Source organism: Capra hircus, chromosome 28 (assembly GCF_001704415.2).
Source record: "Capra hircus breed San Clemente chromosome 28, ASM170441v1, whole genome shotgun sequence".
Lineage (NCBI taxonomy): Eukaryota > Metazoa > Chordata > Mammalia > Artiodactyla > Bovidae > Capra > Capra hircus.
Window position 1 is genome coordinate 42,251,542 of NC_030835.1, and position 16,666 is coordinate 42,268,207.

General features: G+C 39.0%; 1 protein-coding gene across 1 annotated transcript in view; it reads left to right on the forward strand.

The window, feature by feature from the left end:
- Window positions 1–16,666, forward strand: part of FMN2 (formin 2) — a 368,530-nt gene that overhangs the window by 300,034 nt on the left and 51,830 nt on the right. The gene's annotated exons all lie outside the window — the stretch shown is intronic.

Consider the following 16,666-nt stretch of genomic DNA (forward strand, 5'->3'; position numbering starts at 1 on the left):
ACTGATTTCCTTTAGGATGGACTGGTTGGATCTCCTTGCCGTCCAAGGGACTCTCAAGAGTCTTCTCCAACACCGCAGTTCAGAAGCATCAATTCTTTGGCGCTCAGCTTTCTTTATAGTCCAACTCTCACATCCATACATGAGTACTGGAAAAACCATAGCTTTGACTAGGTGAGGCTTTGTTGGCAAATTAATGTCTCTGCTTTTTAATATACTGTTTACGTTGGTCATAGCTTTTCTTCCAAGGAACAAACATCTTTTAATTTCATGGCTGCAGTCACCATCTGCAGTGATTTTGGAGCCCCAAAAAAGAAAGTCTGTCACTGTTTCCACTGTTCCCAGATCTATTTGCCATGAAGTGATGGGACTGGATGACATAATCTTCATTTTTTTAATGTTAAGTTTTAAGCCAGCTTTTCCACTCTCCTCTTTCAATTTCATCAAGAGGCTCTTCAATTCCTCTTTGCTTTCTGCCATAAGTGTGGTGTCATCTGCATATCTGAGGTTATTGATATTTCCCTGGCAATCTTGATTCCAGCTTGTGTTTCATCCAGCCCAGCATTTCACATGGTGTACTCTGCATATAAGTCAAGTAAGCAGCATGACAGTATACAACCTTGACATACTCCTTTCCCAATTTGGAACCAGTCTGTTGTTCCATGTCCAGTTCTAACTGTTGCTTCTTGACCCACATACAGATTTCTCAGGAGGCAGGTAAGATGTTCTGGTATTCCCATCTCTTTAAGAATTTTCCACAGTTCCCCAGAGAGAGAGAGAGAGATTGATTTTAAGGAATTTGCCCACAGCAGTGGCTGCCTGACTTCATTTTATAAATGGTTATCCCTCCATCGTGATTTTAGTCCATCATCACAGCAGAGCTGGCCTTCCTCATTATCCCCTGCAGTTGACCCTGTATCGGGGCAGTGGTGTTCTTCTAACAAGACATTTAGTTTTACTTTGCACCTCACCAGAGACCAAGTGACAGATTGGTGGGAGATGCATGTGGTATAATTTCTAGAACAAGTTGAGGGTCATTTACAGACTGTGATAGGTGAGTTGGGCTATAACGTCCTGGGCATCTTTTCTACAACAAATGAGAAGGTCCCCAAAGGTTTTGAGGCCATGTGTTGTTGCATATTCCCACCAAGGTTGCTATGAAGGAAGGCGGCCAGTGAGGTGCCAGGGCCCTGCTGGTCCTTCTTGAATGGCACCTGGGAAACCACACCATGTGCCTAGACCAGCTTCCTTAGCCTTCCTCCACCGCCCAGGGCTGTAGGGATGGAATGCCTTGGTTTTTGCAGTATGAATAATTTTTTCAAGTGTGGACAGTAAGAGATCTTACTAGAAAAGCATATTCACATGAAAATGCGTTGTAAACTGCACAAACTTGTTTTCAGCTTGCTTTGAAGGGAATTTTACTCATTTGTGTTTATATTTGACTACTTAGAAAATAAAAAGCCTTGACTCTTATTCATTTTAAAATGGATACTGAACTCTCCTCAACAAATTAGGATTCTTTTCTGCGGTGGAATATTATTTTTTCGGGTCATTTTATGATTCCCTAACTAAATAAAAGTAGTCAAATGGTTAGTATTTCTAACTAAGAAATGGTTAGTAAGTTTTAAAGCAAGTCAAATCATTTTTATATTCCATTTCTTACTGTAATTGTATTATGTGCTAATTTTGTCTTTTTATTCATAGAATTTTGCTATCAATCTGAGAAGTGGGACTTCAAGTTCCTATTTTGTATGTACAGAATTATATAACTTTTAGATAAATTGCTTGATGGAACTCTTCAGTTTTCCCAGAAAGTAAGACAACTGAGCAAATGAGTCTTGAACCACACACTCAAAATCCAAATACACGTTGGATACGCATGTTCTCTTCTTCAGATGATTTCAGTGGAGAGCCAGGAGGTCACTTTGTCTTACAGGGCTTCACCAGAATTCTGTTCCATTAGGTGCAACCCAACTGAATGTGTTTATTTCAGCCTGTGTCTTATTTCTTCTTAATTACCATCCACAGCTTTCTTCAATTATGGCAAAATATCACCGGACCAAATATGATTACTCAGTGTCTGTATCAACTCACAGGTAGAGAATGTAGCAGTTCTAAGTTTGTCTCAGAAGTGGCCATTCCTTTACACCTATATTTAAAAATCATGAGAATGAGAGGTGTAAGACTGACTGCTCACATTCAGTGATCCTTATTTATAAATTATGGCTAGCTTAAAAATTATCTTAGAATTTCTTTTTTTTACTCCATGGGTAAAAACCATACTTTATGGTGACAATGATTTTGAAATATAAAAATAGAAGATTTTCTTTTATTTTTTTACTCTTTTTAAATTAAAGTATAGTTGATTTACAAATTTGTGTTAGCTTTAGGTGTACAGCAAAGTGATTCAGTTATATATCCTTTTTCAGATTATTTTCCTTTATGGGTTATTATAAAATGTTAAGTATAGTTCCCTGTCCTATATAGTAGGTCCTTGATGGTTATTTTTTTCTACATAGTAGTGTGTATATGTTAATCCCAAACTCCTAATTTCTGACTCCCCACAGCTTTCTCCTTTGGTAACCATAAGCTGGTTTTCTCTATCTGTGAATCTATTTCTGTTTTATATATAAGTCCATTTGTATCATTTTTATTAGATTTCATATATAAGCAATATCATATATTTTTCTGTCTTATGCAACTTAGTATGATAATTTGTAGGTATATCTATGTTGCTCCAAAAGGCATTACTATTCCATCATATGTGTATATATATACACACTCACATCTCCCTTATCCATTCAGACAGTTAGGTTGCTTCCTTGTCTTGGCTGTTGTAAACAGTGCTGCAGTGAACACTGGAGTACATATATATTTTCAAGTAATGGTTTTCTCTGGATATATGCCCAGGAGAGAATTGCAGGATAATATAGTAGCTCTATTTTTAGTTTGTTAGGGAATGCCCAGATTGTTTTCCATAGTGGCTGTAACGATTTACATTCCCACCATCACTGTAGGAGGGTTCCCTTTTCTCCACATTCTCTCCAGCATTTGTTATTTGTGCACCATTCTGACTGGTGTTGAAGTGAGACCTCATTATAGTTTTGATTTTATTTCTCTAATAATTAACAATGTGGGCATCTTTTCATGTGCCTTTTGGCCATCTATATGGTGTCTTTGGAGAAACATTTATTTAGATCTACCCATTCTTTGACTGGGTGATTTGTTTTTTGATATTCAACTGCATAGCTCCTTGTATGTTTTGGAGATTAATCCTTTGTCAGTCACACCCTTTGCAAATATTTGCTTCAGTTCTGTAAGTTGCCTTTTCATTTTGTTTGTGGTTTCCTTTGCTGTGAGTTTAAATTTAATTAGGTCCCATTTCTTTATTTTCACTCTGTTTTCCTTTGCTTTAGGAGACTGATCCAAAAAGGCATTGCTACAGTTTGTGTGAAAGTGAACTGCCTATGTTTCCCTCTAGAAGTGTTATGGTTTCTGGTATTACATTCAGGCCTTTAATTGATTTTGAGTTTATTTTTTATATGGTGTAGGAGAATGATGTGATTTCATTCTTTTACATATAGCTGTCCAGTTTTCCCAATATCACTTACTAAAGAGACCGTCTTTTCTCCATTGCGTATTCTTGCCTCCTTTGTTGTAGACTAATTGACTGTAATCATGTGGGTTTATTCCTGGGCTCCCTATTCTGTTTCATGGAGTTATGTGTCTGTTTTGTGCCAGTCCCATACCATCTTGGTTACTATAACTTTGTAATATAGTCTGAACCCAGGGAGCCTGATTTCTCCAACTCTGTTCTTTTTTCTCAAGCTTCTTTGGCTAGTTGGAGTCTTTTGTGTTTCCTTAATTTTTGTTATAGTTTTGAGGAAAATGCCATTGGTAATTTGATAGAGATTACATTGAATCTGTAGACTCCCTTGGTAGTAAAGTCATTTTGACAATATTGATTCTTTCAATCCAAACACAGGGTATATCATTTCATCTGTGTGTGTCATCTTAGATTTCTTTCAGCAGTGTCTTACACTTTTCAGAATATAGATCTTTTGTCTCCTGAGGTAGGTTTATTCTGAGGTGTTTTATTCTTTTTGATGTGATGGTAAATGAGATTCTTTCCTTAATTTTTCTTTCTGATCTTTGGTTGTTACTGTATAGAAATGCAACAGATTTCTGTGTACTGATTTTGTACCCTGTGTGTGTGTGTGTGCTAGTCGCTCAGTCCTGTCCAACCTTTGTGACCCCATGGACTGTAGCCCACCAGGATCCTCTGTCCATGGGATTTTCCAGGCAAGAATACTGGAGTGGGTTGGCATTCCCTTCTCTAGGGGATCTTCCCAACCCAGGGATCAAATCCAGGTCTCCTACATGGCAGGCAGATAGATTCTTTACTATCTGAGTTACCAGGGAAGCCCTGTGACTTTATCAAATTCACTGATGAGCTTTAGTAGTTTTCTGGTAGCATTTTTAGGATTTTCTATGTATAGTATCATGTCATCTGCAAACAATGACAATTTTACTTCTTTTCCAATTTGGATTTTTTTTTTCTTTTCCAATTCCTGTGGTGAGGACTTCCAAAACTATGTTGAATAATAGTGGTGAGAGTGGACATCCTTGTCTTATTCCTGATCTGAGAGAAAATGCTTTCAGTTTTTTACCATTGAGAGTAATGTTTGCAGTGGGTTGGATGTATATGGCCTTTACTATGTTGAGGTAGGTTTCCTCTGTGTCCACTTTCTAGATAGTTTCCATCACAAATGGTTGTTGATTTTGTCAAAAGCTTTTTTCTGTATCTATTGAGATAATCATATGGTTTTCCTTCTTCAGTTTGTTGATGTGGTATCCAGTCATTATTTCATTTGTAAATATTGAAAAATCCCTGCATCCTTGGGATAAATCTCACTTGATCATGGTGCATGGTCCTTTTAATGTATTGCTGGATTTGATGTGCTAGTATTTTGTTGAGGATTTTTGCATCTATGTTCCTCAGTTATGTGGTAGCTTTTTAGTCTCTAAGTCATGTCCTCATGACTCGCGTGGCCCCATAGACTGTAGCCCACCAGGATCCTCTGTCCCTGGGATTTCCCAGGCAAGAATACTGGAGTGGGTTGCCATTTCCTTCTCCAGGGGATCTTCCTGACCCAGGGATCAAACCTCCTGCACTGGCGGGCAGGTTCTTTTCCACAGGGCCACCAGGGAAGCCCCCATTCATCAGTTATATGGGCTTGTAATTTTCTTTTTCTGTGGTATCTTTTTCTGGTTTTGATATCAGGGTAATGGTGACCTCATAAAAGGAGTTTGAAAGTGTTTCTTCCTCTGCAATTTTGGGGAATATATTTAAAGCAAAAGTGTTAACACTTCTCTAAATATTTTGCAGAATTCACTTGTGAAGTCATCTGGTCCTGGACTTCCATTTGATGGGAGTTTTTAAATTACTGATTCAATTTCAGTAGTTGTAATTGGTCTGTTCATATTTTCTATTTCTTCCTGGTTCCGTCTTGGGAGACTCTAAGAATTTGTTCAATTTGTTCAACGGAATTTCTTCCCGACTGTCCGTTTTATTGTCATACAGTTGCTTGTAGTAGTATTCATGGTCCTTTATGTGGTGTCAATTGTAACTTTTCCTTTCGCATTTCTGATTTTACTGATTTAGGCCCTCTCACTTCTTTTCCTGATGAGTCTGGCTAAAGGTCCTAACTTGGTTTACTTTACAAAGAACCAGCTTTTGGCTTCATTGCTCCTTTCTATTGTTTTCTTCGTCTCTATTTCATTTAGTTTCTGCTCTGGTATTTATGGTTTCTTTCCTTCTCCTAACTTTGTGTTTTGTTTATTCTTCTTTCTCTGATTGCTTTAGGTGTAAGGTTAGTATGTATGTTTGAGATTTTTCTTGTTTCCTGGGGTGTGATTGTATTGTTAATAAACTTCCCTCTAGAACTGCTTCTGCTGTGTCCCATGGGGTTTTGATCTGGTGTTTTCATTTTCATTTGTCTCTAGGTATTTTTTTTTATTTCCTCTTTGATTTCTTGAGTGCTCCATTGGTTGTTTATTATCATATTGTTTAGCCTCCACATGTTTGAGGTTTTTGCAGTTCTTTAGTTTATTTCTTTTTTTACTGTTTATTTGTTTGTGGCTATTCTGGGTCTTCATAGCTACGTGGGCTTTTCTCTAGTCGGGTGAGTGGCGGCTACTCTCTAGTACATGGCTTCTCATTGTGGTGGTTCTCTTGTTGCAGAGCAGAGGCTCTAGGGTATATGGGCTTCAGTAGTTGTGGCATGCAGGCTCAGTAGTTGCTGCTTGTGGGCTCTGGAGTGCAAGCTCAGATGGTTGTGGCCCACAGTCTTATTTACTACAGGGCACATGGGATTTTCCCAGATGAGGGATCAAACCCATGTCTCTTGTACTGGCAGGTGGATTCTTTACTACTGAGCTACAGGGAAGCTCATGTAGCTTATTTCTAATCTCACAGGGTTGTGACTGAAAAAGATGCTTTATATGATTCTAATTGCCTTAAGGTTACTGAGATTCACCTCGTGGTCCAGAATGTGATCAATCCCAGCATGTGAGAATGTTTCATATACACTTGAGAAGAATGTGTATTCTGCTACTTTCAGATGAAATGACTATATATATATATATATATATATATATATACACACACACACACATATGTGTGTATCAGTTAAGTCCATCTGGTCTAGTGTGTCATTTAAGGCCTGTGTTTCCTTATTCATTTTCTGTCTGGATGGTCTGTCGATTGATATAAGTGAGCTGTTAAAATCCCCCACTGTTCTGTTACTGTTGATTTCTCTTTTTCTGTCTTGTTAACATTTGTCTTATTGAGATGCTCCTCTGTTGGGTGCATATATAGTTACAATTGGTATATCTTCTTCTTGGACTGATCCCTTAATGATTGCATAGTGCCTCCTTTGTCTCTTGTAACAGTCTTTATTTTAAAGTCCTCTGTCTGCTTTAAGTATTGCTACTCTAGCTTTCTTTTGATTTTGATTTACATGGAATAATTTTCCATCCTCTCGCTTTCAGTCTCTATGGGTCCTTAGATCTGAAGTGGGTCTCTTGTGGACAGCATGCATACAGGTCTTATTTTTGTATCCATTCAACCAATCTGTGTCTTTTGGTTGGAGCATTTAATCCATTGCATTTAAGGTAATTATCAATATATGTATTCCTACTGTCATTTTCTTAATTGTTTTGGATTTGTTTTTGTAGGTCTTTTTTCTTCCCTTTCTCTTTTGTTCTCTTCTCTAGTTCTCTTGATGAGTATCTTTAGTATTATGTTTGGATTCCTTTTTCTTTTTGTGTGTATTGAAATGTGCTTCAAATATCCTGCATTTGTACTCTCCTCCTCTCACAATCACTGGGTTAGATATCATGCATGTGTATAGATGATTTCCCATCTTTGCTATATGTTTGCCTTTACCGGTAAACTTCCCCATTTTGTTATTTTCTTACTTCTTGTTGTGGCTTTTTCTTTTCCACTTAGAGAAGTTTCTTTAGCATTTGTTGCAAAGCTTGTCTCATGGTACTGACTTATCTTTTGCTTGTCTATAAATCAATTGATTTCTTCATCAAATCTGAATGAGAATGTTGTTGGATAGGGTGTTCTTGCTTATAGGTTTTTCCCTTTAATCCCTTTATATCCTGGCACTCCTTTCTGGCCTTCAGTTTCTGATGAGAAATCAGCTGATAGTCTATGGGGATTCCCTTGTATTTTATTTGTTGCATTTCTATTATTGGTTTTAGTTTTCTCTATCTTTAATTTTTGTCAGTTTGATTATTCTGTGTCTCATTGTGTTCCTTCTTCAGTTTATCCTGCGTGGGCCTCTGTGCTTCCTGGACTTGGGTGACTCTTTTGGTTTTCATTTTAGGAAAGTTTTCTGCTATTATCTCTCCATAACTCTTCTCAGGCCTTCTCTGCCTCTCTCTCTTTCTCTCTCCTCCTTCTGGGACCCCACAATGCAAGTGTTGGTGTATCTGATGTTGCTCCAGAGGTCTGTTCAACTGTTTTCATCCTTTTCCTTTATTTTGTTCCATGGCAGTGATCTCCACTGCACTCTTCCAGTTCAGTGTAAGTTCTTCTGCCTCATTTATTCTGCTATTGATTCCTTCTAGTGTATTTTTCAATTCAGTTATATTACTCTTCAGCCCCATTTGGTTGTCCTTTATATTTTATAACTCTTTGTTTTTAAAAATTCTTGTAACTTCTCACTCTGTGCATCCATTCTTTTCCCAAGTTCTTAGATCATCTTTATGTTTTTTTTTTACTTCTAAATGAACCTTTATTTATTTATTTATTTATTTTAATTTTAAAATCTTTAATTCTTACATGTGTTCCCAAACATGAACCCCCCTCCCTCCTCCCTCCCCATAACATCTCTGTGGGTCATCGCCATGCACCAGCCCCAAGCATACTGTATCCTGCGTCAGACATAGACTGGCGATTCAATTCTTACATGATAGTATACATGTTAGAATGCCATTCTCCCAAATCATCCCACCCTCTCCCTCTCCCTCTGAGTCCAAAAGTCCGTTATACACAGCTGTGTCTTTTTTCCTGTCTTGCATACAGGGTCGTCATTGTCATCTTTCTAAATTCCATATATATGTGTTAGTATACTGTATTGGTGTTTTTCTTTCTGGCTTACTTCACTCTGTATAATCGGCTCCAGTTTCGTCCATCTCATCAGAACTGATTCAAATGAATTTTTTTAATGGCTGAGTAATACTCCATTGTGTATATGTACCACAGCTTTCTTATCCATTCATCTGCTGATGGACATCTAGGTTGTTTCCATGTCCTGGCTATTATAAACAGTGCTACGATGAACATTGGGGTACATGTGTCTCTTTCAATTCTGGTTTCCTCGGTGTGTATGCCCAGAAGTGGGATTGCTGGGTCATAAGGTAGTTCTATTTGCAATTTTTTAAGGAATCTCCACACTGTTCTCCATAGTGGCTGTACTAGTTTGCATTCCCACCAACAGTGTAGGAGGGTTCCCTTTTCTCCACACCCTCTCCAGCATTTATTGCTTGCAGATTTTTGGATCGCAGCCATTCTGACTGGTGTGAAGTGGTACCTCCTTGTGGTTTTGATTTGCATTTCTCTGATAATGAGTGATGTTGAGCATCTTTTCATGTGTTTGTTAGTCATCCGTATGTCTTCTTTGGAGAAATGTCTATTGAGTTCTTTGGCCCATTTTTTGATTGGGTCGTTTATTTTTCTGGAATTGAGCTGCATAAGTTGCTTGTATATTTTTGAGATTAGTTGTTTGTCAGTTGCTTCATTTGCTATTATTTTCTCCCATTCAGAAGGCTGTCTTTTCACCTTGCTTATATTTTCCTTTGTTGTGCAGAAGCTTTTAATTTTAATTAGATCCCATTTGTTTATTTTTGCTTTTATTTCCAGAATTCTGGGAGGTGGATCATAGAGGATCCTGCTGTGATTTATGTCAGAGAGTGTTTTGCCTATGTTCTCCTCTAGGAGTTTTATAGTTTCTGGTCTTACATTTAGATCTTTAATCCATTTTGAGTTTATTTTTGTGTGGGGTGTTAGAAAGTGATCTAGTTTCATTCTTTTACAAGTGGTTGACCAGTTTTCCCAGCACCACTTGTTAAAGAGATTGTCTTTACTCCATTGTATATTCTTGCCTCCTTTGTCAAAGATAAGGTGTCCATATGTGTGTGGATTTATCTCTGGGCTTTCTATTTTGTTCCATTGATCTATATGTCTGTCTTTGTGCCAGTACCATACTGTTTTGATGACTGTGGCTTTGTAGTAGAGCCTGAAGTCAGACAAGTTGATTCCTCCAGTTCCATTCTTCTTTCTCAAGATTGCTTTGGCAATTCGAGGTTTTTTGTATTTCCATACAAATCTTGAAATTATTTGTTCTAGTTCTGTGAAAAATATGGCTGGTAGCTTGATAGGGATTGCATTGAATTTGTAAATTGCTTTGGGTAGTATACTCATTTTCACTATATTGATTCTTCCGATCCATGAACATGGTACATTTCTCCATCTATTAGTGTCCTCTTTGATTTCTTTCACCAGTGTTTTATAGTTTTCTATATATCGGTCTTTAGTTTCTTTAGGTAGATATATTCCTAAGTATTTTATTCTTTTCGTTGCAATGGTGAATGGAATTGTTTCCTTAATTTCTTTTTCTACATTCTCATTATTCGTGTATAGGAGTGCAAGGGATTTCTGTGTGTTGATTTTATATCCTGCAACTTTACTATAGTCATTGATGAGCTCTAGTAATTTTCTGGTGGAGTCTTTAGGGTTTTCCATGTAGAGGATCATGTCATCTGCAAACAGTGAGAGTTTTACTTCTTCTTTTCCAATTTGGATTCCTTTTATTTCTTTTTCTGCTCTGATTGCTGTGGCCAACACTTCCAGAACTATGTTGAATAGTAGCGGTGAAAGTGGACATCCTTGTCTTGTTCCTGACTTTAGGGGAAATGCTTTCAATTTTTCACCATTGAGGATAATGTTTGCTGTGGGTTTGTCATATATAGCTTTTATTATGTTGAGGTATGTTCCTTCTATTCCTGCTTTCTGGAGAGTTTTTGTCATAAATGGATGTTGAATTTTGTCAAAGGCTTTCTCTGCATCTATTGAGATAATCATATGGTTTTTATTTTTCAGTTTGTTAATGTGGTGAATTACATTGATTGATTTGTGGATACTGAAGAATCCTTGCATCCCTGGGATAAAGCCCACTTGGTCATGGTGTATGATCTTTTTAATGTGTTGTTGGATTCTGATTGCTAGAATTTTGTTGAGGATTTTTGCATCTATGTTCATCAGTGATATTGGCCTGTAGTTTTCTTTTTTTGTGACATCTTTGTCAGGTTTTGGTATTAGGATGATGGTGGCCTCATAGAATGAGTTTGGAAGTTTACCTTCCTCTGCAATTTTCTGGCAGAGTTTGAGTAGGATAGGTGTTAGCTCTTCTCGAAATTTTTGTAGAATTCAGCTGTGAAGCCGTCTGGGCCTGGGCTTTTGTTGGCTGGAAGATTTCTGATTACAGTTTCAATTTCCGTGCTTGTGATGGGTCTGTTAAGATTTTCTATTTCTTCCTGGTTCAGTTTTGGAAAATTGTACTTTTCTAAGAATTTGTCCATTTCTTCCACGTTGTCCATTTTATTGGCATACAACTGCTGATAGTAGTCTCTTATGATCCTTTGTATTTCTGTGTTGTCTGTTGTGATCTCTCCATTTTCATTTCTAATTTTATTGATTTGATTTTTCTCTCTTTGCTTCTTGATGAGTCTGGCTAATGGTTTGTCAATTTTATTTATCCTTTCAAAGAACCAGCTTTTGGCTTTGTTGATTTTTGCTATGGTCTCTTTTGTTTCTTTTGCATTTATTTCTGCCCTAATTTTTAAGATTTCTTTCCTTCTACTAACTCTGGGGTTCTCCAATTCTTCCTTTGCTAGTTGCTTTAGGTGTAGAGTTAGGTTATTTATTTGGCTGTTTTCTTGTTTCTTGAGGTATGCCTGTATTGCTATGAACTTTCCTCTTAGCACTGCTTTTATAGTGTCCCACAGGTTTGGGGTTGTTGTGTTTTCATTTTCATTAGTTTCTATGCATATTTTGATTTCTTTTTTGATTTCTTCTGTGATTTGTTGGTTATTCAGAAGTGTGTTGTTCAACCTCCATATGCTGGAATTTTTAATAGTTTTTCTCCTGTAATTGAGATCTAATCTTAATGCATTATCGTCAGAAAAGATGCTTGGAATGATTTCAATTTTTTTGAATTTATCAAGTTTAGATTTATGGCCCAGGATGTGATCTATCCTGGAGAAGGTTCCATGAGCAGTTGAAAAAAAGGTGAAATTCATTGTTTTGGGGTGAAATGTCCTATAGATATCAATTAGGTCTAACTGATCTAATGTATCATTTAAAGTTTGCGTTTCTTTGTTAATTTTCTGTTTAGTTGATCTGTCCATAGGTGTGAGTAGGATATTAAAGTCTCCCACTATTATTGTGTTATTGTTGATTTCCCCTTTCATACTTGTTAGCATTTGTCTTACATATTGCGGTGCTCCTATATTGGGTGCATATATATTTATAATTGTTATATCTTCTTCTTGGATTGATCCTTTGATCATTATGTAGTGGCCTTCTTTGTCTCTTTCACAGCCTTTGCTTTAAAGTCTATTTTATCGGATATGAGTATTGCCACTCCTGCTTTCTTTTGGTCTCTATTTGCATGGTATATCTTTTTCCAGCCCTTCACTTTCAGTCTGTATGTGTCCCTTGTTTTGAGATGGGTCTCTTGTAAGCAGCATATACAGGGCTCTTGTTTTTGTATCCATTCGGCCAGTCTTTGTCTTTTGGTTGGGGCGTTCAACCCATTTACGTTTAAGGTAATTATTGATAAGTATGATCCCGTTACCATTTACTTTATTGTTTTGGGTTCGGGTTTATTCACCCTTTTCCTGTTTCCTGTCTAGAATTTGTTGGAGAGCTGGTTTGGTGGTGCTGAATTCTCTCAGCTTTTGCTTGTCTGTAAAGCTTTTGATTTCTCCTTCATATTTGAATGAGATCCTTGCTGGGTACAGTAATCTGGGCTGTAGGTTATTGTCTTTCATCACTTTAAGTATGTCTTGCCATTCCCTCCTGGCCTGAAGAGTTTCTATTGAAAGATCAGCTGTTATCCTTATGGGAATCCCCTTGTTGTGTTATTTGTTGTTTTTCCCTTGCTGCTTTTAATATTTGTTCTTTGTGTTTGATCTTTGTTAATTTGATTAATATGTGTCTTGGGGTGTTTCGCCTTGGGTTTATCCTATTTGGAACTCTCTGTGTTTCTTGGACTTGGGTGATTATTTCCTTCCCCATTTTAGGGAAGTTTTCAACTATTATCTCCTCAAGGATTTTCTCATGATCTTTCTTTCTGTCTTCTTCTTCTGGGACTCCTATAATTCAAATGTTGGAGTGTTTCATATTGTCCTGGAGGTCTCTGAGATTGTCCTCATTTCTTTTAATTCATTTTTCTTGTTTCCTCTCTGATTCATTTATTTCTACCATTCTATCTTCTATTTCACTAATCCTATCTTCTGCCTCCGTTATTCTACTATTTGTTGCCTCCAGAGTGTTTCTGATCTCATTTATTGCGTTATTCATTATATTTTGACTCTTTTTTATTTCTTGTAGGTCCTTGTTAAACCTTTCTTGCATCTTCTCAATCCTTGTCTCTAGGCTATTTATCTGTGATTCCATTTTGATTTCAAGATTTTGGATCATTTTCACTATCAATATTCGGAATTCCTTCTCAGGTAGATTCCCTACTTCTTCCTCTTTTGTTTGGTTTGGTGAGCAACTCTCCTGTTCCTTTACCTGCTGAGTATTCCTCTGTCTCTTCATCTTGGTTATATTGCTGCGTTTGGGGTGGCCTTTTTATATTCTGGTAATTTGTGGAGTTCTCTTTATTATGGAGCTTCCTCACTGTGGGTGGGGTTCTATCAGTGGCTTGTCAAGGTTTCCTGGTTAGGGAGGCTTGTGTTGGAGTTCTGGTGGGTGGAGCTGGGTTTCTTCTCTCTGGAGTGCAGTGGAGTGACCAGTAATGGGTTATGAGACATCAAAGGTTTTGGAATAATTTTGAGCTGCCTGTATATTGAAGCTCAGGGGAGTGTTCCTGTGTTGCAGGAGAATTTGAGTGGTATGTCTTGTTCTAGAACTTGTTGGCCCTTGGGTGGAGCTTGGTTTCAGTGTAGGTATGAAGGCATTTGATGAGCTCCTATTGCTTAATGTTCCCTGAATTCAAGAGTTCTCTAATGTTTTCAGGCTTTGGATTTAAGCCTCTTGCTTCTAGTTTTCAGTTTTATTTTTATAGTAGCCTCTAGACTTCTCCATCTATATTAGCACCGATGATAAAACATCTAGGTTAAAGATGAAAAGTTTCTCCACATTGAGGGACACTCAGAGAGGTTCACTGAGTTACAAGGAGAAGAGAAGATGGAGGGGGTAGTTAGAGGTAACTGGAATGAGATGCGGTGAGATCAAAAGAGGAGAGAGCAAGCTAGCCAGTAGTCACTTCCTTATGTGTGCTCTATAGTCTGGACCGCTCAGAGGTATTTATGGAGTTATATGGGGAAGAGGAGAGGGAGGAAGTAGACAGAGGTGACCAGGAGGATAAGAGAGAGGAATGAGAAGGAGAGAGACAAATCCTGCCAGTAACCAGTTCCTTAGGTGTTCTCCACCGTCTGGAACACACAGCGATTCAGAGTTGGATAGAGAAGAGATGGGGGAGAAAAGAGACAGAGGCCACCTGGTGGAGAAAAAGGAGCGTCCAGAGGAGGGGAGAGTGGTCAAGCCAGTAATCTCACTCTCAGGTGAACTTGGGTAGTGAAGTTTGGGTTTTTAAATGTACAAAATTGACAACAAAAACCTAACAGCAAAGATTAAAAATCTAGAGTAGAGGTTGGATTTTCAAAAATACAATATTAAAGAAAAGAAGCAGAAGGAAAAAGGAAGAAAGAAAAAAAATAACAAGAATTATTAAAAAACAACAACAACAACAACAACAACAAAAAAAACCACCAACAACCATCCAAAGACTATATATGGTGTTTGCCTTAAAAAAAAAAAAAAAGTCTTTTTTTTTAATAGTAATAGTAGGTTATAGAAATAAAAATTAGAGGAGAAATAGAAGACTTAACAATTTTTTAAAAAGTTAGAAAAAAAAAGGAAAAAAAACCCAAAAAGAAAAAAAAAAAAGGAATGATTTTAAAAATGGTAAAAATATATCTGGCCCTTCTCTGATGTTGTGGGCCGTGTGGGATCACTTCCAAGGTGGTTCCCTCTGTTTAACTTCTTCTTTATGCTGGTTTTTTTAGGCTCACTAGTTCAGTCGCACTGTGGGGAGGGGGGATGCTGCAAACAAATTCCACTGTCGTGTGCACACAGTGTCTCAGCCCTGCTTGACCTGTCCCTTCTCGAGGCGCACAAACCGCTCTGGCTCTACGATGCTCAGCCGGGAACCGTCTGGGGCCGGCCCTAGGCTGCATGCACTTCCCCGGTCCAAGCCACTCAGGTTCGGCGCTCAGGCAGCCCTCAGAGGCACAGATTCAGCTGGGACTGCGCTTTGTGCCCTTCCCAGGTCCGAGTAGCTCAGGAGTTTGGCGAGCGCGATCGCCGCGGCTTGTCACCTTTTCTGCCGCTGCTGCTCAGCTTTCTGGGTGGACCGCTGGCGCCCCCCGTGAGGCAGATGGTGACTGTCCAGCACCCCCAGAAGTCTTAGCAAAGAAGCCTGCTTGCAGTTAGGTAAATCCTTACGGCTCTGGCTGCCTGTCCCCGGCAGGGGATGGTCTGCAGCTGGCTTTTTCCGTTCCGTCCTTTGTTCTGTGCTCGGTCCTGGTGGTGTCTTATGTTTGAGCTTTTCATGCGGTAGCTATCCCACAGTCTGGTTTGCTAGCCCAAGTTAGATCGTTCTGGTTGCGCGTGGGGCGTTCCTGCCCGATTCTTACAAAGCTCTGCAGCCCGCGCCTCCCGCGCGTCCCTGCCCTGCCCCCACTTCCCAGTGGCGGATGCAGGCGTCTTTGCTGCTTTTCTGCTGGGGGAGTTACTGGTGGGCTTGTAATCTCTTGGTTTTAATTATTTCTTTATTATTCCTTCCTGTTATGTTGCCTTCTGTGTTTCCAAGGCTCGCCACAGACTCGGCAGGGAGAGTGTTTCCTGGTGTTTGGAAACCTCTCTTCTTAAAATTCCCTTCCTGGGATGGGCTTCCCTTCCCAGGACGGAACTCCCTCCGCACCTCCTTTGTCTCCTTTTTCGTCTTTTATATTTTTTCCTACCTGTTTTTGAAGACAATGGTCTGCTTTTCTAGTTGCCTGATGTCCTCTACCAGCCTACAGAAGTTGTTTTGTAGAGTTTGCTCGGCGTTGAAATGTTCTTTTGAGGAATTTGTGAGGGAGAAAGTGGTCTTCCCGTCCTATTCCTCTGCCATCTTTTTCTGAATCCAGATCATCTTTATAATCATCTTTTATACTCTGAAGTCTTTCTCATGTAAGTTGCCTAACTCCACTTCACATAGTTGTTCTTGGGTTTTATCTTGTTCCTTCTTCTGGAACATATTCCTCTGCTGTCTCATTTTATCTAAATTTCTATTTTTATTTTTATGCATGTAGCAAGTTAGTTATATTTCTCAACCTGAGAGACATGGCCCTCTGTAGGGGATGTCCTATATGTCCCAGCAATGCACTCCTCTCTTGTCACAAGGGCCAGGGATCAGCTGGCCCCAGGGTAGGTTCTGATCTACATTTGGGGACTCAGTCTGCAGGCTGCTCAGTTCAGTTCAGTCGCTCAGTCATTTCCGACTCTTTGCGACCCCATGGACTGCAGCATGCCAGGCTTCCCTGTCCATCACCAACTCCCAGAGCCTCATGTGCAGGCTGCTTCTGTCGGCCCCCCGGTGGTTGAGGCTGGTTGAAAAGCTTGTTCAGGCTTTCTGGTAGGAAGGACTAGTGTCTGCCCACTGGTGGAGAGAGCAGGGTCTTGTCCCTCTGGTGGGTAGAGCCATGTGAAGGGGTGTGTTTATAAGTGGCTGTGGGCTCAGGGTGACTTTAGATAGCCTACTTTCTGATGGATGGGTCTATATCCCCACCTTGTTGGCTGTTTAGCCTGAGGCATTCCAGC